The following is a 27,238-nucleotide window of genomic DNA, read 5'->3' as shown; positions in this document are numbered from 1 at the left end:
AAGCCACAGTCTGTGATTAGCTGTAGTAGTCACATGGGACAAAACGTCATCCCAAGAGGCCGGATCAACAGTGACCAGAACAGGGATGCGTCGTTAGGGGAGCGCCAGGGGAAGCTAAATGATAAGATGAAGAAGGGTTTTGGTTTTTTTCTAGTTATTTTTTTCTGGGAAAATGCAGCTATTATGCGAAAAAACACATTTGCGAGTTTGAGGATTTGCAATTTGTTATTAAGCGCAATAGGAAAAATCTGCGACAAACGCGCAACCATTCCGCAGCATAATTGACATACTGTGGATTTAAATATCTGCACTGCAGGTCAATTTCTGCAGCATGTGGATGAGATTTGTTATATATATATTATACACACACACCTCAGAACGTAGCAACGGCAGCCAGAATAGAGAGCGTCATGGAAATGTTTAAACTACAAAGTAAAAACTATAACATAACTAAAATTATTGCAAAAAAAAACATTTAGAGCCCCTTTAATTCTACGTGCCTGTGGCAGATATAAGGAAAGGCTTAGCAAATGTTAAAGCAATTCCAGGTAACGTCGCCATAGCAACATCAACGAGCAAGATAAATACCAAGGGGGGTGCCAGTACTACATATAGCCTGCTATACCACACTGAAAATGAAAGTAAAACCAGTGTTTTATAGACTCCGTGCCGCTGCACAGCAGAAGAGTCGTGACAAACGTGAGCCTCCACCGGCCTGCAGACAGGCCAGGCACGGAGTAAAAGGCTTTCGCGTCTCCACCTCAAGCAGGCGACAATCTGATGACGAGAATGAGATTTATCCACACGTCAGCGTGAACTGAGCTTCCACCCACGTATCTATATCCTCAGGAACATGCATCACCTGTATATACAAAGTTCACTAGAAAAAGGGTCACACAAGCAGCAAAAAACACTGGGGATCTGGTTGACCTTTACAAGGTCAATATAAAAAAAAATGGTGTAGCAATGTGTTCCCAAGTAAATATAAATACATTTAAAGAGGAAATCCAATCATTGTCCTTCATTCCCTATAAGTGGTTTAGTTTGTTTCCCAAACAGTAACAATGCTTAATTGCATGTTAATTACCCTCTTAATAACCAGGCCTGAATAGGCCCTTAAAGGGGTCGTGCGGACACGGGGCTGTTATTCATACTGATGACCTTTCCACAGGATAGGACGTCAACATATGATAGGTGGGGGTCCGACACCCAGACCCGGCACCAATCAGCTGTTTTGGCTACCTCTGGGCACCGGACGTTATGCAGTAGCCGGTGTTGGAAGCAGATGGCTCTGACCACACTATAGCTGCCATGCTGCAGTATGCCCGCTATACTGAGACCGAAAGGGGTTACCACGGGGGGGGGGGGAACTCTGCTCATATTTGCATTTAGGGGTTTCTTTTATATTTGACGCCAAGAATACATCGCAGTCTGCCACGCTATTCCTGCCATCAAAAATACCGGAACACTGACTTTACTGTGTTCTTTCTAATGGGGTCAGTCGAAATTCTCTGTTTGTTTGAAAATGCAACCGGAATGCCTGAAAGTGTCATTATAAAAAGAAGCCATCATAACATTGATATAATTCAGGGGTCGTCCGGTTTCAGAAAATTAATGTTATTTCTTGTATAATTAAAAGTTATACAATTTTCTAATATACATTCTGAATTAAAGAGGCTCTGTCACCAGATTTTGCAGCCCCTATCTCCTATTGCAGCAGATCGGCGCTGCAATGTAGAGAAGAGTAAAGTTTTTTTTTCAAAAACGAGCATTTTTGGCCAAGTTATGAGCATTTTTATATTTATGTAAATGAGCCTTTCTTAAGTACAACTGGGCGTGTTTAAAGTTATGTACAAGTGGGCGTGTATTGTGTGTTACATCTGGGCGTTTTTACTTGTTTTACTAGCTGGGCGTTGTGAATGGAAGTGTATGATGCTGACGAATCAGCATCATCCACTTCTCTCCACAACGCCCAGCTTCTGGCAGTGCACAGACACACAGCGTGATCTCTCGAGAACACGCTGTGTGTCTGTGCACTGCCAGAAGCTGGGTGGTAACGAAGAGAAGTGGATGATGCTGATTCGTCAGCATCATACACTTCTAGTCACAACACCCAGCTAGTAAAACAAGTAAAAACGCCCAGATGTACACACACACACACACACACACACACACACACAATACACACCCAGTTGTACATAACTTTAAACACGCCCAGTTGTACTTAAGAAAGGCTCATTTACATAAATATAAAAATGGTCATAACTTGGCCAAAAATGCTCGTTTTTTAAAGAAAAAAAAACGTCACTGTAATCTACATTGCAGCGCCGATCTGCTGCAATACGAGATAGGGGTTTGAAAATCTGGTGACAGAGCCTCTTTAATTCTTCCGTTTTTAACATCTCTGCTTTCTGTCATTCAGTAGGAACATACATTGTTTACTTCCCGTTCCAGTGGATAAAACTCTGTCCATGGTCATGTGATGGACACACAGGTGCTGGGATCGTTACAGTATGTATAACAGAGCAGTGTCGTCGAATGATCCCAGCACCTGTGTGCCCATCACGTGACCATGGACAGCGTTATATCCACTGGAAGTAAGCACTGAATGTTCCTACTGAATGACAACAAGCAGAGATCTTTAAAACCAAAGAACTGATACAGAAAGAAAATTGGATAATTTAATTATACAAAAAATTACCTTAATTTGCTGATACCGGACAACCTCATCTGCGTTCTCCAACCTACAAGCCACAGACCAGCATAAAGGACATGGTCAGACAGCCTGGTATATCCCATCATCCTGTCCTTGCTCCATAATCTTCCCATGATCTAACCCACATGAAATAAACACTTATTTCCCCTCGGTCCCAGTGTACTGGAGGTTTCAGGGAAAGCCGGCTGTGAGAGATCAGTACACATACACTGCAGGATCGCCCATTGTAACAGAACAATGACATTTCTTCATTTTTCCCCTGCAGACAGTAACAGATTTTCACACTATGTATAAACAATACGTTTGATATGTACAAACCCACAAGAACACGGGGGTTCCTTCCTGAGCCGAGGAAAGTGGTCCCTAACAATGATGTGACTGCAATGATGTGACCACTGCCGACAACCGAGAGAGACACAATAACCTGATGTAATAATGAAGTACCTGATCAGGACAGTCTCAGGGACTACAGCCATTCCAGCACACAGGATACAATACAGGGGGGGGGGGTGTCTGGTTTAGAAAAAAAAAAAAAATATTGCCCGATGAGAGGTTCTCTCATTTAGGACCCTCATCTATCATTCAGAGCCCCGGTCTGTATTTTTGCTCAAATCTTTGCATTTTAGTGAAAACCTATATGGCTGTGATTTTGGGGTCCCTTTGATGGAGACCCCAACCACTGTCTATAACAAAACAGGTCCTAGTAACAGTGGAAAAAGGATCTCAGCACTTCAAAGTAAGCGAAGCCCCCCCTATGATCATCAGGACTGTGATGATGTTTGAAAAAGAGACCCCCCCCCCACTAATAACTACATATCTCATAGATTGTAAGGCCTTGCGGGCACGGTCCCTACTAGTACCAGTCTGTCACTTAGTAAGCTCATATTTATTGCACTTGCTTGTTCTTATTTACTCATCTTATGCATTTCATATGTACAGTGTCCTGGAAGTTAGGGGCTGTTCACACCACTTTTTTTTTGGCCTACGTTTTTACATGTACGCTGGTTAAAGCTCCCGACATATACACTAACCCTAGACTATGACAAATGGCTAACCGTCTATAATGGTATACGTTTAAAGCATACGCCACACTCATGACCCTTTTTACACTGTATCCATTAAACATATACCCTTATAGCCCATGGGTGATGGACGCCACTGTTAAACTGTCATTTAATGCATCCGTCACCCATTGGCTATAACCGCATCCGTTTTATGTGAAAAGCTATTGAAAATCTCATAATGTACCCGTTTATTGGAAGCTGTACAGTGGCATCTGTCAACCCATAGGCGCCCATGTTAAAAAAAAAAATATATATACATGTTTAAAACGGATGTGAGAGTGATTGTTCTGCAAGGTTAAAATCTAACTGTACTGCCCCCTGATGGTAAAATTATCCTGGTCACAGCAGAATACCACCAGGACCCCAGCTGTGGTTGGGTAAAAATAAAATTGTGAAAACAATCACGGAGCTTACTAGAACAACTGATCAGACCGCAGCTGTCATTGCACCATGGGTAACGCCTCTGTTTTTCTACACACTTGTGTTTGTACAGTGCGACCAAACTCCCCTAAACGTACGCCACCCCAAACCTGTATTTCCCACTATACTGGAAAGATAATCACTAGTAAACATAAGTTACTGTAATCTTCCGTCTAGTTGTGACAATTATATTTAGCAGTGTAGGTTACTATTCTTGAAAAATATAATATTACAGGTTATGAGTATTAGATTCTGGAGATGGGACGTCAGGATTTATTCTGATTGCCACACGGTAGGATTCTAGGTTGGACTTGTGTCTTTTATAAATCTTATCAACTGTGTGTAATTAAGGGTGCTTTTACACGGGCCAATTATCAGGCAAACGAGCGTTCACAGAACGCTTGTTCCGGATAATTGCCCGGCGTAGACAGGGCAACGATCAGCCCATGAACGAGCAAACGCCCCTTCATCGGCTGATTGTATGGTTTTAAATGGCCAAAATATTATCGTGTCGACAGCACAACTCCCTGTGCAAACAGTAAGATGTGCTGCCGACACGATCGAAATGTATGGGGACGAGCGATAGGAGTAACGACCGCTCGTCCCCATAGTGGCTCCATGTGAAGCGAGCGCTGATAAGCGAGCTCTCGTTGATCGGCGGTCGTTATACTGGCCAAAATGGGCCGGTGTAAAAGGACCTTAAGTCTGAGGGTATGTTCACACGATTAACAAAAAACGGCTGAAAACACGGAGCTGTTTTCAAGCATCTTTTACGGCAGTTTTTGGAGCTGTTTTTGTATCAATGAAAAACGGCTCCAAAAACAGTTCAAGAAGTGACATGCACTTCTTTTTACGAGGCCTTTTTTTTACTGAAAATAGGTCGTGTGAACATACCCTTAGGCTAAGTTCACACAGGGTGGAAACGCTGCGTAAAAGGTACACAGCGTATTCGCCCCGGTGGCCGCAGGGAATTCCGGACGAAAAACCGCACCAAATTGTGGTGCAGTCTTTCGCCCGGAAGGTCCGCTGCGGAAAACTGCAGCGCTAAGCTGGCCTCCTGGGATAACGTTTCATCCCAGGCCCCTGCAATTGGCAAGCGGCGGCGGTCACATGGGATGAAACATCAGAGGTAAGGTTTTTTTTTTTTTTCTAAGATGCGATTATAGCGGCGTAATCACTGCGATTCCGCTGCAAAATTCAGAACACTCGACTGTTGCAGGTTTTTGATCCCCATTGAATTCAATGGGGAAAACCCGCAACAAACTACCGATTCTGCAACCACAATTGACACACTGCGCCTTAAAAATCCGCACTGCAGGTCAATATGTTTGCGGAATCTCCGCATATCACGTACGCAGCGTGTGGATGAGATTTTTTAAAATCTCATCCACTCAACTACTGTATTATGCTGCAGCTTTTCCGCAACAAAATACGTTGCGGAAAATCTGCAGTATTTACTCCACGTGTCGACTAGCCCTTAGGCTGTTCACACGTTGCGGTTTTATTGTGGATTTTACCTTTTGCATTGCAAAATGACTGACATTTTCAGTAGCCTTGAGACGAGCTCTCCTAGATAAATATAACGCAGAATCAAACCTTATTGGTGAGATAATATAGATATACACCGATCAGCCATAATATTAAAGGGGTTTTCCCATCGGGGACATTTATGGCATATCCACAGGATATGCCATAAACGTCAGATAGATGCGGGTCCAACACCTATCTCTAGAACGGGGCCGTCTAAACCCCGTTCTATTTCACCGTGCTCCGGCTGACTCGTGTGATTCCCGACCATGAAGAAGAAAACAGCGTAGCTCGAATGCGAGCTACGCTGTTTCTGTAACTATCATTCACTACTATGGGACTTACGGAAACAGCGTAGCTCAGCGAGCTACGCTGTTTTCTTCTTCATGGTCGGGAATCACACACTTCAGCCGGAGCACAGAGAGGTAGAGCGGGATTTAGAGGGCCCTGTTCTAGAGATAGGTAAGTGTCCCAGAGGCATGGACTCCACAAGACCTCTGAAGGTGTTCTGCGGTATCTGGAATGAAGACATTAGCAGCAGATCCTTTAAGTCCCATAAGTTGTGGGGCCTCCATGGATCAGACTTGTTTTCCAGCACATCCCACAGATTCTCGATTGAATTGAGTTCTAAGAAATTTGGAGGCCAAGTCAACACCCTGAACTCTTTGTCATGTTCCTCAAATATGGCACCAGGATGCACATGCACCCGGCCGTCCACATGGTGTAAAAGAAAACGTGATTCATAAGAGAAGGCCGCGTTCTCCCATTACTCTATTGTCTGGTTCTGATGATCACGTGCCCACTGTAGGTGCTTTTGGCGATGGACGTAGGTCTGCATGGGCACTTTGACTGGTCTGCGGCTATGCAGCTCCATAAGCAGAAAGATGTGATACTCTGCGTGTTCTGACACCTATCATAGCCAGCAGTAACTTTTTTAGCAATTTGTGCTACAGTAGCTCTTCTGTGGGCTTGCCTTCACTCCCCGGATAAACTCATGTGTGCGGAAACCCATAGAGCTATGACTAAACTGTGTAAACCTTTTATGGCCTGGGGGGATGTACTTCCCGCACAATGTTGTTCATGCACGGAGTGGGGATGGAGCTTGCTCAGGAGCGCAGACCATACCATCAGCAGTGCGTATCAGATGTAACATACAGGTGACTCCCTGCTGCAACAGCCAGAATTTAAGATTGGACTCGGTTCAAATCTGCGTTGGTGTCCAGTCTATAAGGGACAGTGTCAAATGCCTTTGCAAAGTCCAAAAACACGATATCCACAGCGGCCCCTCTGTCTAGGCTTCTGCTCACCTCTTCATAAAAACAGATCAGGTTAGTTTGACAACTTCTGTCCTTAGTAAAACCGTGCTGGCTGTCACTTATAATACTATTTATTGTCACATAATCCTGTATATAGTCCCTCAAACATTTCCCCCACGATGGATGTTAAGCTTACTGGTCTATAATTACCCGGGGAGCTTTCTGTCAGAATGGGACCCCGAACAGACACATACCAGAGGTTTCTCTTTCCATCACCATTGATTGCAATGGTGACGGATCCGGTGCCCATGGTTTCCGTTAGTCTCTGTTGTGCACCGGATCCGTTGTTTTGCCAGAAACAATAGCGTAGTCGACTACGGCGATAGAAACTTAAACCTTTGGTTTGTGTCTGTTCGGTGTCCCGCAACGTCAGAACGGGACCCTAATGCAGATGTGAACAGAGCCTAACTCTGATTCCGGATGTTTAACCCCTTGGATGCTGGGGTCAATAGTGACCACAACAGCCAAGTGATTTTACAGGGGGAGGTCGCTCCATGTGGCCCATCGGCTTCCACGCAAACTATCATAATAGCATGTTTTAAGTCCCATAGTTGAGCTACAAAAAAATAAAATATATTAGTTACAAAAATTAAATAAAGTTTACAAAATATCCAACGTAAAATTAAAAAAAAAAAAACTAGACATAATTCGCATCAGCAGTTAATAAAAGTTAATCAATAAGTGGTATGAACCCCAAAATGTTGACAATAAAAATGACAACCTTCCCGCAAAAAAACAACTCACTCGGCTGGGTCTATGAAAAAATAAAAAAAGTAATGGCTCTTGAAATATAGTAATGAAAAAAAAAAACACAAAAAAAAAAAGTCTGTGTCTTTAAAGCCTAAACTATGCCACATCCTCAAGAGGATTCAATACATAAAAAAGTGACACAAGTGCTGCTGCATAGTACGGAGAAGTCTATTGCCGACAGCGTCACAGCATGATGAGAGTTGTCATTTTATCTCGGATAAAGAGCCACATGTTGCAGACGACTTGTTTGGCTACAAGAACTCGCACACCAACAACTGCTGCCAGGCAGAGCATGATGGAAGTTGTAGTTTTACAATAGCCAGAGAGCCACAAGTTGCAGAACTTACACAACGATGCACAAAACAAAGTTGTCTCTTATATACCTGGGAGTGATTGACTACATGTCCCCTCCAGGACACGTGTGCCGCTAGGATGTATTGTATGTGCCATGTATACACTACCCAGCAGAAGGCTGCAGCGTACATTACAAGGAGCAGACTGAGTGCCATCTGTGGCAGCTGCATGTGTTCAGCTGTGTGGGCAGACACCAATAAAGTGATGTCGAGTAGCCACACACGTGAAAATAATAGCAAGTTTTACATATAAAAAAAAACTATACAAACACAACAATGGTAAAAAGGCAAGTACCCCCTACTCAGATAACGCTTAAGTACCCCCAAGGCTGTGATCATACACTGGGCATGAGCACAGTGTGAGAACCCATTAAGACATATGGCATGTACCAGCCGGAGTACATATACCACAGGCTGGGAGCCGAGGGCAGTGATTCCCAACCAGTCATGGGTACAGGCAAAGCGTTCAATAAATCTTGGGCTTCTTGGAGGTAGTGATGGAGAGCAGGGGCTGCCAGGGAGAGAAAACATTTTTCAGGAATTTCCTCCGGTAATAGGATTGTGAATCACTCATCTCGGGTGTAAACATCTGCCACGGTATGTGGGCACTCCGGCACAGTCAGTGGCACACCAGTCAGGCTGGCAGTAGTAGGCAGTCTATGGCAGGACACATTACACAAGTACACTCTGTGGTCACCCATACTTAGGCACATTGTATAAGCGGACAGTACCAGGTACATTCTGTTGGCACAGCTCTATGGGCGCCCACAATGTTTCTAAGCGCTGGCAAAGTTGGTGTACATACAATTTCTTTAGTCTCAAGGGCAGATTGTGGAGACAAATCTCAGCTACAGCTCATCAGCAGGTCTCTGGCAGACAATGTCAATACACAGCCCGCGGGCACCCAGCCTCAGCCCGCGGGGCACCCAGCACCAGCCCGCGGGGCACCCAGCACCAGCCCGCGGGGAACCCAGCACCAGCCCGCGGGGCACCCAGCCTCAGTGCTAAAATCTATTTCATCTACCACACAACAGCAAAAGTACCTTGACACTCCATGGGCATCGGGTGCCAGTCTCTGCCAGTCTCATTGGGCAACAGTTCTCTACAACTAATTTGAAATGCACTTCTGCCCCACACAGCAGAGATCCGTACATGTCTACCACATTACACAGCAGCTCTTTGCTTATGATCTCACCCTTGGCAACAGACTCTCATCCCACCAGCCGCCACCCTTCACTTCTGTGACTCCAACATGTCCTACCTCAGAAACGCGTCCACGTACAGTACACCTCAGGCGAGACAAGACACAAAACAGGCCAGCCCGTTGTAAATAATCACCCGACTTTAGTGCCCGGACCCCGCGGCCGCCGTCTCAACCATCAGTGAAGCGGAAGTGAGAGCACCGGAGAGAAGGGGGAGCAGGGAGGGACGCGCGCTCCCGACGCTTCCAACAGTCGCCAGTACGCGGAAGCCGCACAGCAAGACGCGATGACGTTATCTTGCGCGTGCACGTCCGGACTATGTGCTGCGGTACAACGGTGGCGCGTCCTGACGTACGAGAACGCGCATGCCGTGTGTGACGTCACGGTCATATCCTGTGGGCGCGGCTGAATAACTGCTTAGTGCTGGCTCATTGTGTGTGTAGTGTCTGGTCAGTACAATGTACACTGGAACAAGTTTCCCCAACATGAGGAACAATGGAAAACTATTTTTAATCAACAGGAAACTAACCTTGTTGCAACCAATTACAGCGCAGCTTTCTTTTTTTTTTTTTCTTTTCTTAAATTGTTCTGAAAAAATGAAAGCTGCCCTGTGATTGGTTGCTATGGGAAACGAGATAAATTTCTGTCTGTTGTACAGTTTTAATAAATTAGGCTAAATTATTCGTTGTTTTTTTATATACACAAAAGCATTAGGCCTCCATCGCACAGAATTTTTCTGCCACTTTAATTTGCATAGAAAAAAAAGATTCTAAAAACTGTGCCGAAATTAAAATGTAACATGCGTATTTTTAGGCGTTTTTCCATTTGGTGTCATTTTGTACACGCTTTTTCCCTAAAGTGTAGCCTATGGGAAAAAGCCAGAAAAACCGCCATACCCAGAGCATGCTGCGTTAAGGAAAAAACGCCACTGATGACAAAATTGACTCATAAAAGCCACAAACCGAAATGTAGTCGTGTGTAGTGCATTTTATATTTTACTATAGACATTAACCAGTTCAGGACCGGGCCATTTTGCGCCTTCAGGACCAGACACCGTTTAGCCATTTGGCTAGAACTTTTTTATTTGTTGGGGTAGCGACGTGATTTTTTCGATGTTTTTTCCGTAGACAATGCAGGTTTCTTTTTTTATCATTTTATACACATCCTTTTTGCTATTTTAGAATTTTTAGGATTAAAGTTTGAAAATAATAGTAAAAAAATAAGCTTTTTTACTTTTCAGCTATTTTTTTTGGTAATAACATAGTTTTACCCTAAAATAGACCTTTTATTTGTGATCGCCATTGTCTATCGTAAATTTTAATATATTACATGTCTATATTAGGGTAATTGGGTCCGGGCTAGCGTTACAACAATGATTGGCGGGGGAACAGGTTTTTTTGGGGTGGGTATTTTATGTGTATTTATTATTGATATTTTTTGCACTTGACTTTAATTTTTTTATTACTATGGTCTGTCCCTCAAAGGTCAAAAAAGACCTTTGGGGAACTTTATATATTTTTTTTCTTTCTTTTAGGCCTCATGCACACGAACGTATTTTTTCCTCCCGTAAATACTGGCGTAAATATGGGTCCTTGGTCACACGTATTCGACCCGTATTGCACCAGTATTTACGGACCCGTGCCCGTAAATACGGGGCCGGTGTCACCAGTATTCCTACCCGTATTTACGGGCACGTTTTTGCTGCAAAATCGCACTGCACTAATCGGCAGCCCCTTCTCTCTATCAGTGCAGGACAGAGAGAAGGGGCAGCCCTTTCCGAGGTAAAAGTAAAAGAAATTCATACTTACCCGGCCGTTGCCTTGGTGACGCGTCCCTCTCCTGACATCCAGCCCGACCTCCCTGGATGACGCGGCAGTCCATGTGACCGCTTTAGCCTGTGATTGGCTGCAGCGGTCACATGGGCTGAAACATCATCCCAGGAGGCCGGACTGGAGGAAGAAGCAGGGAGTTCTGGGTAAGTATGAACGTCTTTTTTTTTTTACAGGTTGATCTATATTGTGATCGGTAGTTTCTGTCCAGGGTGCTGAAAGAGTTACTGTCGATCGTTTAACTCTTTCAGCACCCTGGACAGTGACTATTTACTGACGTCGCCTAGCAACGCTCCCGTAATTACGGGTGCACACACGTAGTCACCCGTAATTACGGGAGCCCCATAGACTTCTATGGGCCTGCCCGTGCCGTAATTACGGCCTGAAATAGGACATGTTCTATATTTTTCAACGGCACGGGCACCTTCCCGTAAGCATACGGGGAGGTACCCGTGCCAATAGAAGTCCATGGGCCCGTAATTACGGGTGTTTTTACGTTCGTGTGCATGGGGCCTTACACCATCTTTTTTCCACTGTAACTGGGGCTGCACAGCAGCCCCAGTTACAGGGGAAATCAGCCCTCTCATAGTGACGATTGTCACTAATAGGGCTGTGCGGGGTCTAGTAAGACCCAGCAGCAGTCTGCCACTAACGGCACCCGGCGATTATGTGACCAGTCAAATGAACACCGGGACCAATAGAGACAGCGGCGCAGCCGCTGACTCTATTCCTATACACAGCGTTCATTGAGCGCTGTGTACAAGTGATCAGAGAAGACAGAAGCAGCGAAAGCTGCTTCTATCCTCTCCTCAGGGTCCCCGGCAGTCACTGACAGCCGGAGACCCGACATTCAGCTGCCCGACCGCTCGGGCAGCAAGTTAAAACCCGAGCCGTAGAAAGTCTATGGCTCGGGTTTTAAGGACCCTGACCGCCGGCAGTAAAAACACAGCCAGCGGTCAGGAACCAGTTAATGTAACATCTGGACGTACAAACAAATGCATCAAAAAACACCTGTGGGGTAGGAACACACTAGGTGGATAGGCTGCGTAAAACTACACAGCGTATCCGCCCAGTTAGCCGCAGGGAGTTCCGCCTGAAAAACCACACCAATTTGTGGTGCGTTTTTTTGGGCAGCATGTCCGCTGCGGAAATACTCCCTTCTAAGCATAGTCCGGCCTCCTGGGATTACTCTGTAGTCCATGTGACCGCTGCCGCAGTTACATGGGATGAAACGTCATCCCAGGAGGCCGGGCTGCGCTCAGAAGAGAGGATCACATCGCTAGGACTGCGGCAGGGGGGTAAGTATGAACTTTATTATTAATTTCAAATTAAAGATACCTATTTTTCTATATTTGCGATCTTTGCAGTGGATTTGCAGCATTTCCGCTGCAGAATTCGCAACACATAGCTGTTTGTTGCGGGTTTTACCTCCTTTTGAATTAAATGGGGAAAACCTGCAACAGAAGAGAAGCGATTCCGCAGCATAAATTGCACCGCAGGTCAATTTATGAGCGTTTTTTTCGGCAGATATTTTCCGCTGTGTGTACGCTGGGGATTTTTCGTAATTAATTCCAATTCGGAAAATTCACAGTGTTTCCACCTAGGGTCTTCCTACCCTTAAAAACAATCACAAAAAGTGTACAAAAATGCTGTGTGTGAATCCAGCCTCAGGCTGAGTTCACACGTGGCGGATACACTGCGTAATAGCACACAGCGCATCCGTATTGTGCACGCAGAGAATTCCGGCCGAAAAGACGCACCAAACTGTGGTGCAGTTTTTCGCCCGGAATATCCGCTGCGAAAAACTGCAGCACTTAGCTGGCAAGCTAGCAGACCGGCCTCCTGGGATGTGCTGCCGCGGTGGTCACATGGGATGAAACGTCATCCCAGGAGGCCAGCCCTCTGACATCACCCAGGCCGGCCTCCTGGGATGACGTTTCATCCCATGTGACCGCCGCTACAGCCTCTGATTGGCTTCAGCGGCGGTCACATGAGATGAAGTGTCATCCCAGGAGGATGAAACACAGATTCCTAGGTAAGTTTAATTATTTTTTTTCTTCTGAGTTTCGTTTTTTGTGGCATGATCGCTGCGAATCCGCCGCAAAAACTGGAACAACTGCTATTTGATGCGGGATTTAAATCCCAATTGAATTCAATGGGGGAAATCCTGCAACATATAAGCAGCATTTACGTAAAGACAATTGACATGCTGCGGAATGAATTTCTGAGCGGTATTTCCGCTCAGTATTTACGCAGCGTGTGGATGAGATTTATTCAAACTCATCCACTTTGCTGCTACTGAATTCTGTTCCGGAAAATCCACAGTATTTACGCAACGTGTGAACTGGCCCCTAGGATATATTCAGACAGTGCGGTTAATTACAAGAAATCTAATTATGGTCGTCACTCCGGATGATAAAATGATGGTGACACGTGGTAGAGATACAGTCCATCAATGTTTATAGAATAGGAAAAAACACTTCAAGTCAGAATGTTTATTAGTAAATAAAGTTATTCAGGATATTGTTACTTTTCAATATTGCAGGAACTTAGAATTGCCACAGTAGTGAAAACCTGCCAACGTTTCGGACCTTCCAGGACCCTGATCACGGCAATGTGATATATAAGGGAAAACAGAAGCAGCTCTGCATTGGATAAACAGATGTACCGTCTATGGAATGGAGATGAACGTACCCTAAAAGACAGGTCATGTTTTGGGCATTATAGTGTTCTTCCACTTGTGATCTCCTGCTGACATGGCCGAGTATGGGGAGACACTCAGACAGCAGATTCTCCTGTATCTGTGCTTGTGCTGAACGCGTTGAGCAAGAGGAGCAGGAAAGAAGGCGGTCATGTGGGTAAATCACATGACCACCGCCATCATGAGAACTATGGACAGGACCAACGCCGTCCACTGTTTACACCTCTTGAGCAGGAAACGGGTGAGCAATGTGGGTAGTTAAGGATGCCTGTGTCTCAACACAGCAGTTTAGGGCATTTTAGTAGAAATTGGCAAACCCTGTTAATAGCCACCCATTTCCTAACATATCCTTTTAGGGGTCGGAGCTCCAGTTTTCCTATGTAGAGCCCCAAATCCCCTGCTTCCCTTCACATAATAGTGGAGCATGCTGCGCTATTAGTGCGGATTTACACGAAAGTGATATACGTCAATGAAGTCAATGGGTGCGTGAAAATCACGCATGCCACACGGAGGCACCTCCGTGGGACACGCGTGATTCGCGCAACAGCAGTCAAACTATGAATGTAAACAGAAAAGCACCACGTGCTTTTCTGTTTACAAACATACAAACAGAGTGTGATAATGATGGCGGCTGCGCGAAAATCACGCAGCCACGCATCATACGATCATGACACACGGAGCTGTTAAGTGCCTTTTGCGCACGCAAAACGCCGCATTTTTTGCGTGCCCAAAACGCACACACTCGTGTAAATTCGCCCTTATGTACAGCATTTTTTTTACCGGATCTGCAACAGAGCCTCAGACGCGTATGGGGACACACCATTATTCTATGGGTCAGTACGACTGCAACAATACCAAACTTTGTTTATAGTTTTGCACAATAAACACACTTATTTTTTCTGTTACCAGAGCTTTATGAGGGCTTGCTTTTTTGTGGGACGACCTGTTGTTTTCATTGGTCACATTTTGGGGTACATATGATTTTTTTTACCACTTTTTTTTTCTTAGTTCAGATTTTTATTTATACCATACCACAGTAGGCTTCAGGATCGTCCTCCAGTCACATGTCGCCATAGCGTGAAAAATATGCCTCCAAACCCTAAATAAGGGGTGGTGGTGGTCTTCAGACCTTCCTAGTCCTTTGCAAGTTCTGCCCATTGGGTAAGTAGGATAAAAGTAGGCTGAAGTAAGGTTAGTACTGAGAACTCTTAAAAAAGTGCTGCTTCTCTACGGGCTGCCAATAGAAACCCATTGACACCATTTGATCATTCTGTGGGAGCACTGATGGGATAACAGAGGGAGCCCCCTCCCTCTGTAAAACTCCTTATATGCCACAGTCGCTAATCACTGCAGCATCTAAGGGGTTAACAGCCGGGATCACAGCTGGCCATTGCAGCAGTGTGTCAGCTCTGTTACAGCTGAACCTGCTGCTGATGTCGCAGACTCAGCTCCCGAGCCTGTTTCCCGTTAATGGCCTCTCACGCATTGTATATACGGTGAAGGGCAGGAAGGGGTTGTTCCAGAGTTAGGGGGGATTCACACGAGCGTGTATTCGGTCCGTGCGGGCCGCGTGGTTTTCACGCGGCACGCATGGACCAATACAAGTCTATGGGGCAGTACAGACAGTCCGTGCTTTTTGCGCAGCGTTTGTCTGCTGCGCAAAAAGCGCGACAGGTTCAATAACTGTGCGTATTTCGCACATCACGCACCCATTGAAGTCAATGGGTGCGTGAAAACCACGCAGGTTGCACGGAAGCACTTCCGTGCGAACCGACTGAAACAGCGCACCAGCTGTCAAAAGGATGAATGTAAACAGAAAAGCACCACGTGCTTTTCTGTTTCCGAACATCCAAACGGAGTGTCTTTGCGATGAGCGAAGCCGGACAAGCGAACCGAACTTCACCGGGTTCGGCCGAACTCGTTTTGGCCGAACCCGGCAAAAAAATTATCGGTACGCGACGTCAGGAGATAGTCACTGTCCATGGTGCTGAAAGAGTTAAACTGTTTCAGCACCATGGACAGTGACTTCCGATCCCAATATACATGAACATGTAGAAAAAAAAACGAAGTTCTGACTTACCGATAACTCCCGGCTTCTTCCTCCAGTCTGACCTCCCGGGATGACAATTCAGTCCAAGTGACAGCTCCAGCCAATCACAGGCCAAGCACAGGCTGCAGCGGTCACATGGACTGGCGCGTCATCCAGGGAGGTGGGGCCCGATGTCGAGAGGCGCGTCACCAAGGACGCGTCACCAAGGCAACGGCCGGGAAGTTCTCGGTAAGTACGAACTTTTTCTTTTTTTTCAACATGTTTTTCAATATTGTGTTCGGCATTCACTGTCGAGGGTGCTGAAAGAGTTAGCTCTTTCAGCACCTTGGACAGTGACGGGCGTCGACTAGCCTCATCTCTATGATGGCGGCTGCGCGAAAATCACGCAGCCGCGCATCAGACATGGATGACACACGCAGCTGTCAAATGGTTTTTGCGCGCGCAAAACGCAGCGTTGTTTGCGCGCGCAAAAACGCAACGTCCGTCTGTATCTCCCCTTAAACAAATGAAACTGGCAGCAGCAAATGCTCTAAAAAAAACAAAACAGGACTGTTAAATGTCCCGCCGATCCAGCACTAATGCTTCGGTGATCCCCAAAGCTTTTTGTTTACTTCTTTGTACGACACAGCTGCATGAGGCTTTGTTTTTTACAAAACGATTTGTACTTTATGTTGGTACATATACATTAGAGTTTATTTCATATTCATTTTTATTATGTATTTTATGAAATGTTCCACTGCAGTTTTTTTATTGTGTTTTTTTATTTACAGAATAAACTGATCATCATAAATGATGCTATACATCTATTGTGCAGGTCGTTACGGTCATGGACTAAACCAAATATGTGTTTTATGTTTTGGGACTTATATTTATTAACATTTATTTATTGTAAAAAAAAAAATAGCATTTGGGTATTTAAGTTTTTACGTTTAACTTTTTTTTTAATTTCCTTTTTTTTTAAATCCCATATGGGCATCTTTATTGCCAGTACATTTGCCTGTGTACTGATTGGCCTCTGAAATGCAATTATGAAACTTGGAATAGAGGAGTGGCAAAAAATGAAAACGTCCAAAATTTTCTGTGGGATTCATGTAGTACACATAAATAATTGATGATTGGTCGCTGGTGTAAAATGCAGAATAAAACATCTTCGCTTGAGTGCAAAGCAATGGTGACTGGAAACAAATTACAAAGGCAACGATACAAAGCACATGGCCTACAGCAGCAATTTCTGAGATATTGTATTTATATTCTGGTTTAGGTTTGCATGTTCTGTTAGTCATTGGCCCTCTTCATCATGAGACCCCTATTTTCCCTATAAGTGACCTACACTCAGACATTTTTTACATATCCATAAATGCCGTTTTGACTGAAGATTTTTTTCCATTTTGACATCTTGTTGGTCATAACTTTTTTTGGTGGTGTACATTCTGGTGCAATTAATTTATATTATTTGAGAGAAATGGGGACAATTTTTTTTAATTATATAATTTTTTTACACTGATATCCTAAATGATGTTGTATATGTATTGTACAGGTTGTTACAGTTATAAAGATACCTACAATTTCTATATGATTTGGTATCGTACATATAATAGACTTTATTTTTTGTGGGAATCTTGTGTTTACATGTTTTATTTTACTAACTTTGTTTTACTAATTACTTTTTCTAATTTTTTGCAACCCAAAAAGTGGGATTTTAACCCATGATCTTTATTTTTTTACTATAAGTATTCATAGTAATATAAAATACATAAGCTTGTGACACAAACAATGGGGGGGGGATTTATTTTTCTTTCTATTCAAGAAAAAAATCGCAAGTGCCTGTCACAATTTGCTTAAAAATTTTCGACTTTTGAGGCATTTACATTGCTTACGGCACTTTACTAAAAAGTAGGCGCAAGGTAGCTTATAACAAATGTGATTGATGAGAAGTCTTCTCCCAGCATGGTCTCGCAAGGTCACGCTGGGTAAGGCCTGTCATAAGCTGCTTCGGGTTCATTGGACAGCGTCAGAGGCAGTGAAGATGCTCCACCCGGGAAGATTTACTGTAGTCCACGCCCTGTTGGCTAACTACAGTGACTTACCATCGTGGGCGCCAAAAGAACGGGGGACAATTACGCAGGAACGGGGGTAGCAGAACTCAAAAACGTTAGTGGAAACGGAGCGAGCAGGATAAAAGTAATATATGTAAATTGGATGTTAGGACCTGGTGACGGGTCCTTAAAGCAACCATATTTTTCTTTATGCATGTTGACTATATGGAAAACAGTCATAGAATTATATAATATATCCCATGCTTCCTTCTTCAAAAACACACCAGGGAGATATTGCCCCGGCCCCTTTCAAAACTGCATTGTAAAAAAGTCAAATAAGCACTTCCTTGCTTTATGAACTTTGCACTAGTACCAGGGAGAAGCGCCCATCTTGCTCCATCTCTGTTGCTGGAGCTATGTGTTGTCAGCCTATATCAATACATACTATTAGCTCTTAAATATAATGTGAGCAGCACACTTCGGCCTTATTCAGACGAACGTAGAGTACGTCCATGTGACGGCTGTTAAAACAACGGCCGTCACACAGACGCATGTATATCAATGGGGCCGTTCATACGGCCGTTGTTTCAATGGACCGTGTGAAGAGTCTGTTGGAAAATAAAACATATTCTATTTTGTTCCATTTTCACGGATCTCTCCATACACTCAAGTCTATGGGGATCCGTGAAAAACGTCACGTTTTTCACGTCCGAGTTTCCCCACGTTTGTGTGAATCTGACCTTGAGGTGATATTACACAGCCTGACGTGGAAACGAGCGCCGATCAATGAGACAGCTCGTTTATCGGCGCTCGTTTGCTCCTTTCACAAGGAACTAGTATGGGGACAAGCGCTCATTACTCCAATCGCTTCCCATACATTTACACAGGGAGTTGTGTTGCCGACAACCAATAATAGTTTAGGCATTTTAAATGATGCAATCAGCCGATGAACAAGCGTTTGCTCGTTTATCGGCTGACAGTTGCCCTGTTTACACAGAGCAATTATAAAGGAACGAGCATTCTGTGAACGCTCGTTTGCCCGATAATTGGCCGGTGTAAAATGGCCTATAGATCTCTTGAAGGGTGTAGAAATCTGTGTGTCGCCCGCTGGCAGCATCTTCCATTGCATTGTAGATTCAGGCCGCTGTTAGCAAATAGTGAGGTCAAACAATTATTCATTATTGTGTCTGATGGGCTCCCTAATGAATAACTCCAATCAGATACTCTAATTAAGGGTATGTTCACACGCTCAAGGGAAAACAGCTCCTGAATTTCAGACGTTTTTTTAGCAACTCGCGTTTTTTACAGACGTTTTTGGAGCTATTTTTCTATAGAGTCAATGAAAAACGGCTCCAAAAACGTCTCAAGAAGTGACATGCACTTCTTTTTCGCAGGCGTCTGTTTTTTCGAAAATGAGGCGTAAAAAAACTCCCCGTCGGAACAGAACGCCGTATTTCCCATTTAAATCAATGGGCAGATGTTTGTAGGCGTTCTGCTTCAGTTTTTTCAGGCGTTTTTCGGCCGTTTACGGCCTGTAAAACGACCGAAAATAAGCCTAGTGACCATACTTTCACTGTACTCTCCCTTTTCGTTGCTTTGGCTTTGTATAGGTAATTTATTTCTGCGTCTAGCTTTTCATAAACATGTTCTAACCTCATCCATGGCTGTGTAATAGGTTGAAAACTCTAGATTTGGAGACAGGATTGCAGTGTCAATGGATGGAGGCAGAATTGTTACAAAAGATCCAGATATTCACTTCTAGATTATATTGAAAGGAAAGGTTTGATACTTGATAAATATATTTAATAAAACAATCCACTATGCAGTATAACATATCCAGTTCTTGCTTTTAGAAAACCCTGTTTTATAATTATTTCTTAATGTGAAACTCCACCCAACTTTTCTTAATTAAAGGGGTTTTCCAGCCGATAAAAATTTGTGGCCTATCCTCGGGATAGCTGATAGGTCGGGGTCCGACTCCTGGGACCCCTGCCGATCAGCTGTTTTGAAGGGGCTGCAGCGCTCGTACGAGTGCTGCTTCTGCTTAGTTTCTTCTTGCTCACTGTGAATGTTCGACACACATTTAGTGGCGATTCGTACGAGTGCTGCGGTGCCTACAAAACAACTGATCGGCGGAGGTTTCCGGGAGTCGGATCCCGACCCATCAGCTATTGATAGCCTATCTTGAGGATAGGCCATCAATTTGTATTTGCTGGAAAACCCCATTAACAAAATGGACTTACTAGGGTCAAGTAACATAACAGGACTGCTAATGCTTTTACTCGGCTTCCTTAAATGCAATTTTCCGAGATGCTCTGTACACTATGGGTTTTCAACGTCACAGGAAATACAATTACTGCATGTTACTGAGCTGTACAGGAGAAGTTGCCGAACATCTCCTCCTTCTCTGACATCACTTCCTGCTGGTCAGCTGTTGGATGAAGCTGCAACTCACATACTTCCTGTTCTGCCTGCCCCTTACCTTAGCTTTGTGCATAGTACTGTTAATACTGAGAATTCTCTGCTCCCTTTCAGGTAATCCCCTCTTCTTTTGGTCTAAATGCAAAACGAAGCAGCTGAAATTGTGGAGAGAGCTCTCTGTATTTATAAAGGGTTTTCCTGGTACTTTAATATCGATGGTCCATCCTTAGGATCAATATTTGATCGGTGGGGATCCAACTCATGCCACCCCCGCTGATCAACTAAGTGAAAGGGCAGCTGCACTGGAGCAACACGGCTCCTTCATGGTTTACCCGGGCAGGGATTTTAAAAACAAAAATAGAATGTAAAAAACCCAAAACAATGCATTCTGTTGTAACATGATCACAGTGATGTGATCTCTGAAAAGTGATCACGGATGGTCTATGTTATTGTCTGATGTGTTGCTATGATACATTAGATGGATTTTCTATTTAACTCTTCAGCTGCTCATTAATACCTTCTCTTTACTGCTGCCGTTTCATTTGTTTAATTGACGCTACCCTCTAGTAAGAAACGAGAAAAGGAGAGGATGCTTTGTATGCTAGAACTAAAATTCTATACATCAGTTTTACTAGGAAATGTCGAAAAACTGCTCGTGTGAAACCCCTTTCTATAGGTTTTTCTGAAAGGCTGGCTACCTGTCACATAAACCATGAAGGAATTAAAAACTGTGTTTTGTCAGCAGAAATTCTACTGATTCACTACTATATACAAATAGTACGGTGTAATTATTTATTTTATATTGGGCAGGCACCATAGATGTAAATCCCATATATATGGTCGTCTTTTGGGTCTGCTGCAGCTTCTGGGTCCAACTTTCCCTTTTTAAAGGGGTTCCTAGGGCTAGAACAAGATTGATGGTATGCACCACCATCTCTGATCACCAATCTATATCCTTTACAAGAAACTAAATCCACTTTCTGAAATGAATGCCAAAAAAGCTGAGCTTTCTGGTCTGTACATTGCAGGCTATAAAGTATAGCGATCAACTGGCTGTTTGCAGTTGATTTTCGCAGTTTATAGTGTCAGAGCTAAGAGGATATCAAATACTAAAAGACTGGCAGCAGCTGTGAGGGGTTTTCGGTCTTCTGATCAGGGCTTCCCAAATGGCGAGACAAGCCACTCGGCATCACATTTTCCTTCCATGTACCAATGCCACTAAACTATTAGCTGAGCCCTTTATCCTCTTCCAGGAACCTGACAGTGTTTCCTTCACAGCCCCGTAACTTGAATGATATGTACTTTGGTGATCATACAGAATAATTATGTCTACAACAGATAATAGGGTGAGTACATCTCCCTTTATGGTTATAAACAAAAGATCTGTCACTTATTTAGGCTACGTTAAACGAAAATTATTTATTGTATACATGTTTACTACCAATCCCACTGTAGAAGTATCATTAGGAAAAAAAACGAATCGTTGCCCATTCAAAATAAGTGACATCAGAGGTACCTGGAAGCTGCTCCCTTTACCCATTCCATAGGTAACGTAATGTAACGTAACTCTTACGTTTGGCCAAGCAGAACATATAGGTTAAAGGGGGAAGGGGCAAGAGATGATAGGTCTTGGCTGAAACAACTGTTAGACATGAATTATTGGTCCCAGCTTCAGTGTCAGACTGTGGTACCTTGGGCCCACCAGAGAAAATAATTATAAGGGCCTACCTTCTAAAAAAAAATAAAAAATGGATAGATCATTTAGTTCTAAGCTTGGTTTATATCATTGCAGGCACAGGACATATAATAAAGAAAGACTAAGAAACACTACAAATAAGTCATATAGTCTAGTAGCATCAGCCCAGTTGTCTGGTAGTGTTGAGTACTGTCTTGTTGTGTCTGGGTCCCATCATCATTTGAAAGCCTAGCCCTTGGGTCCTCTGGTGGGCCTGTCCAACACTGGTCAGCTTTCATGAAGCATTCCACAGATTCCTTGTGGTGTTGTTGAAGCCAAGTCATGGTACTCTAACAATCCTGTCACTTGCTAGATGTGTGGATGTGTAGTGAAAATATTAGTGAACTCAATGAAACTCAGTGGTGAACTTCACTGAAAGGCTTTAAGGCCTTGGTTACACAGTGCAGATTTGAAGCAGATTTTGCTTGCAAGACAAAGCCAGTAACAGAACATGAACAGAAGAAATATATAATTCTGGTCTTGACTTAAAGTGTAAGTAAACTTTTAAAAAACTTTTGACGTCATAGGGAAAATTCTGAAGATTTGATTGGTGGGGGGTCCAAGCACTGAGACCCCCACCGATCGCTAAAACAAAGCTGCAGAAAGGCTCAGGTGAGCGCTTTGCCGCTTTGTTTCTGAACAGCTTTCCTCTGAAGCTAAGCGAGTGGTGTATGGACTCCTAGGAAAGCCGAAAAAAGCCAAATCGGAAACTAAGTGGCAAAGCGCTCACCCAAGCGCTTCTGCCGCTTCATTTTAGTAATCAGGGGGTCTCAGTGCTCTGACCCCCACCGAACAAAACTGCTGACATTTCAAAAGGTTTTTTTAGAAGTTTAGTCACATTTTAAAAAATGCATGCAAAAGCTGCGTCAAATCTGCACTGTGAGAACTGGGCCTAAGGATACTGTGTTGCGATCTAAAGGCACTTGTTATAGCTGAAATTACTTATAGTTGTGGGTATTTATCAAGACTAATGCACAGGAAAAGTGGAGTACTTGTCCATAGTAACCACTCCGATTCCAGCTTGAATTTTTCAAAGGTCCTTTTTTAATAATGAAAATTAAATTAATTCTCAGATATGTAAGCAGAGGAGATCATGAGGGATTTTCAACCACTAAAATGTAAATAATGTTTCCACTCACTGACAGCAAGCATAGATCTTCAAACTGAGCAATTGAGAAAAAAGGGTAAGACAAAATTACATAACTTTTCATTATACAATGACTAAGCTTTATTTACATCAAACAAGAAAAGCTCTTTAAATGTTGCATGTTTTAATAGATCATCATTATGGATCAGCACCTCCCAAGTCCTACCTCTAAAAGGCCACGGTTTACCTATTTTGCACTGATTAAAACAAAGAAGCCAGAAACAGTTGTATGTAAATTGGAGTAAATGGCTCTATACTTGTTAGATCGTGTCTGTGCATCAGTGGTACGGCACTGTACATCAGTTGTGCTGGATGCATGGTTGGCCACTAGGGGCGAAAAAGGAACAATTTGCAGATCTCCGCCCACTATCCCAGAACGACAATTTGTTTCTTTGTTGTGCCGAGTTGAGCATGTAAGAAGACCTTGTGCTCCAAACTGCTCAACAAAAGAGCGTTTTGGTTCCTTTTAGCCCTTCTCCCTCAACCTTCAATCCAAAGTAGAAAAGTGACACACTTTAAAACATATTAAACGTGCATTCACATTATTTGGGAAGATCACTATAATGTTGTAATGTCCCCCACTTCCCGCCATGTACTTAACTCGGACCGGCGTCCTCCTGTCCCAGGTTGCTCCTGTCCTTCTGCCTCAGCGTCTTGTAAGCCGCTCCAGGTGCCGCGCACCACGCTCCCTGCCAGCTCTGCTATCCATTGCCAGAGCAACTTGGTTCCATAAGGCTCTTTTGCACGGGCCAATTATCGGGCAAACGAGCGTTCATATGAATGCTCGTTCCCGATCATTGCCCTGTGTAAAGGATCAGCCACGATCAGGGCAACGATCAGCCAATGAACAAGCAAACTCTCACTCATCAGCTGATCATATCGTTTATGCTGCACAAAATATTATCGTTGTCGGCAGCACATCTCCCTGTGTAAACAGGGAGATGTTCTGCCGACATGATGGAATGCAGGGGGGCGAGCGATCGTAGTGATGAGCGCTTGTCCCAATACATAGCTAGTTGCGAAAGGAGCAAACGAGCAACGAGCAGTCTTGTTGATCCGCGATCCAGCCATGTAAGAAGCGTTCTCTGTGTTCCTAAGTTATCCTTGCGGTCTGATCCCTGTGCACCGACATTGCCTGTTTTTGACCATCCGTGCCTGCTGCTTGCTTTGACCTATAGCGAAGTTCACCGTGATGAACCTCTGCCGCCTGCCCTGACCTATTGCTACAATTACCGTGATGAACCTCTGCTGCCTGCCCAGACATTTAGCGCTCCTGACCACTCTACCTCTTCTAACATCCACCGTGGGAGACTACTCCGGAGGCAATGACCTGGGGTTCCCCAGCAGCAAAGTCCACATCACTGTACTGGGGTTAAAGGGTGTAGACCGAGGGTACCCTTAGAATGCGCTTCCTGGAGTAGCCCCAAGACAAATCGACCGGCTGACAAGGAGGGTTCACACGGCCCCCTGCTGGCCCTGCTATAGCCCAATCCTCGGGGTGTCGTTACAAATGTATACATTTAGTACGTTGTAGAAGAATTTTCAATGCCTGTGACTTACTATAGGTTTTTATTGATGTCATTCCATGCAAAGGATTTGCCAAGCGACAAGAGCTATGTCTTGTGAAGTTCACGATTACTGTTGTGGATGCAACGGTCATCCCACAAAGCTTCTTAGATAAATGATAAAATATGTAATTTTTTGTTGTTATTATTAAGCATTTATTTCTACTTGGCAAGGATGACTCAGCAGGGCTTGAAATGAAACCTACGTCACCACTTAGCCATAAATATCCTAAAAAATTCATATTTTCTGAGCCTCTCAAAATTCTAATCCACAGTTCTTTTTTGGGTAGTCTTGATATTCTAAACATTCAATTACTTATTTTTATGGAGCTTATTTTTGAAGCATAAAAAAGAACAATAATAAATACTGTAATCCATGAGTCTTTTGATTAAAATGGTTATGTGGGGACTGAAAAGTATTAGCAGTGTAGTCACTTCAGTATATGAGTACACTCGCAAATATACATTCTGGTCCCCCGTCGCGCTGATTATGAGATTTTCATAGATTTCTATAGCGCTGGCGGGGGATCAGAAGTCTAGTTGCACAGTCTTCCTTGATGACGCTTCGTCATGTGACCGGCCCCGCTGTACTCCATGTACAAGCAGTAGCAGTAGTACAGCGATTACATAGATTACAGCGGGGCTGGTCACATGACGAAGTCTCGTGTCATCTTGAGGGAAGACTGTGCAACTAGACAGTAATGTATATTAGTGAGTGTACTTACATACTGCAATAAGTATACTGCTAATACTTTTCGGTTACACATAACCCCTTTAAAGAAAGTGCAATATACTTGTAAAGGATCTGCCAGGCACAGCTTCTTTATCAACGCCCATAGGTAATCAGTCTGCACCTGCTTCTAGGTCTGTGAGACTGACTCCATCTTCCACCACTCAGGATGGCAGGCTTAGGAGTGGAAGAGCCTATCACAGCCTGGCCAGACGGAGCTAGCTCCCGCCCTCTGTCTATTTATACCTGCCTTTCCTGTTCTTCCTTGCTTGTGATTCTTCTCTGTTGGTTTCCTGGCCATGCTGCAGCTTCTTGTACTATTTGTCCCTGCTTCGTATTGACCCTGGCTTACTGAATACTCTCCTGCTCTGCGTTTGGTACCTCGTGCTCTCCTGGTTTGACTCGACTTGTTCACTACTCTCCTGCTCTGCGTTTTGTACCTCGTACACTCCTGGTTTGACTCGGCTCGTTCACTACTCTTGTTGCTCACGGTGTTGCCGTGGGCAACTGCCCCATTTCTCTTAGCTTCTGTTTACCGTTGTCCGTTTGTCTGTCATGCACTTATTGAGCGTAGGGACCGTAGCCCAGTTGTACCCCGTCGCCTAGGGCTGGTCGTTGCAAGTAGGCAGGGACTGAGTGGCGGGTAGATTAGGGCTCACTTGTCTGTTTCCCTACCCCCGTCATTACAATACTTGTGAGGACATTCCAGTATTTACAGGTAAACCCCAGTGAAAAAGATAGTTTCCCATAAGTCTTCCCACCTGTAATCATGATGTCTGATGTCATTGCGTCTCTTGTAGGCTTCTGAATAATAATAAAATATTAGGCAGAGTGTGTCTGGGCCGTTGCATAGAAACATATATTGATGACATCTTAAAATCTGCTTCGCCCTGTCCATTCTGCTTTTGTCACTGAATTTCATCCAGGCTGCTGCCTGTTTCCTGTAGATGATGTAAGGCTATTGTCAACCAATCATATCCCGCTCTGAGGCTGAAGTCTGCACACTGCCTGTGACATGAATGCTGCTGCATAGGGCAACGTCTGCTGCCTCTCCTGTGTATTTTCCTGTGCCTTAGATCTGCATATGTGGTTCTCCAACATCCTGATTACAATTGGGAATAACCTATATATCTATAGCAGCGATAGATGTCATCAGACCTCATGGGACACTTCGTTGGTAATCCATCCCAATTCTTGCAGACAGTAATTTCTATAACCAAGATGGTGGACTAAAGCTCTTCTAAAATGCAAGTTACAGATGGCATAAGGGAGGGAAAAAGAAAAACAATGTTATAATGGTCTACGTTACGGTCTAATGGGATGGATCTAATGGGCCTGCTCTTTAAGAAATCTTAATTTTTGAACTGTTGAGCCAAGTAGGTATATCAGAAATCGGTGATGTGCAATTGTTAGAGAGCTATAGGTTTATTGACATTGATGACTATGGATGGCGAATGGATTAAACAAAAACAGAGCTTGAAACATCATTGAGACGGTCAACTGCCATTAAATTACTTTTTGTGGAGCCCTTCCCATATATTGACCATACACATTAAGAAAAAAAATGGATATATTTTATTCTGATTTATAATGTATGCAGTTTAATTTCCCTTACCCCTAATTATTTTATATGCTCTGCTTTAGCTTTGTAACCACCCTCCCCCATACACACAGAG

General features: G+C 43.9%; 1 protein-coding gene across 4 annotated transcripts in view; it reads right to left on the bottom strand.

Moving 5' to 3' along the window:
- Window positions 1-9,656, bottom strand: part of RNF19A (ring finger protein 19A, RBR E3 ubiquitin protein ligase) — an 81,574-nt gene extending 71,918 nt beyond the window's left edge. For 2 of the 4 annotated variants that reach the window (XM_075825943.1, XM_075825942.1), the window contains exon 1: window positions 9,408-9,656. The gene's annotated coding sequence lies outside the window, so the exon portion shown is untranslated. The remainder of the gene's footprint in view (window positions 1-9,407) is intronic. The other 2 variants (XM_075825944.1, XM_075825945.1) reach the window with 1 other exon arrangement.
- Window positions 9,657-27,238: the final 17,582 nt, after the last annotated feature.

The sequence above is a fragment of the Rhinoderma darwinii genome, chromosome 5, assembly GCF_050947455.1.
Source record: "Rhinoderma darwinii isolate aRhiDar2 chromosome 5, aRhiDar2.hap1, whole genome shotgun sequence".
Classification (NCBI taxonomy): Eukaryota; Metazoa; Chordata; class Amphibia; order Anura; family Rhinodermatidae; genus Rhinoderma; species Rhinoderma darwinii.
The sequence above is the reverse complement of the archived record's forward strand: the minus strand, read 5'-3'. Positions and strand labels throughout refer to the sequence as shown.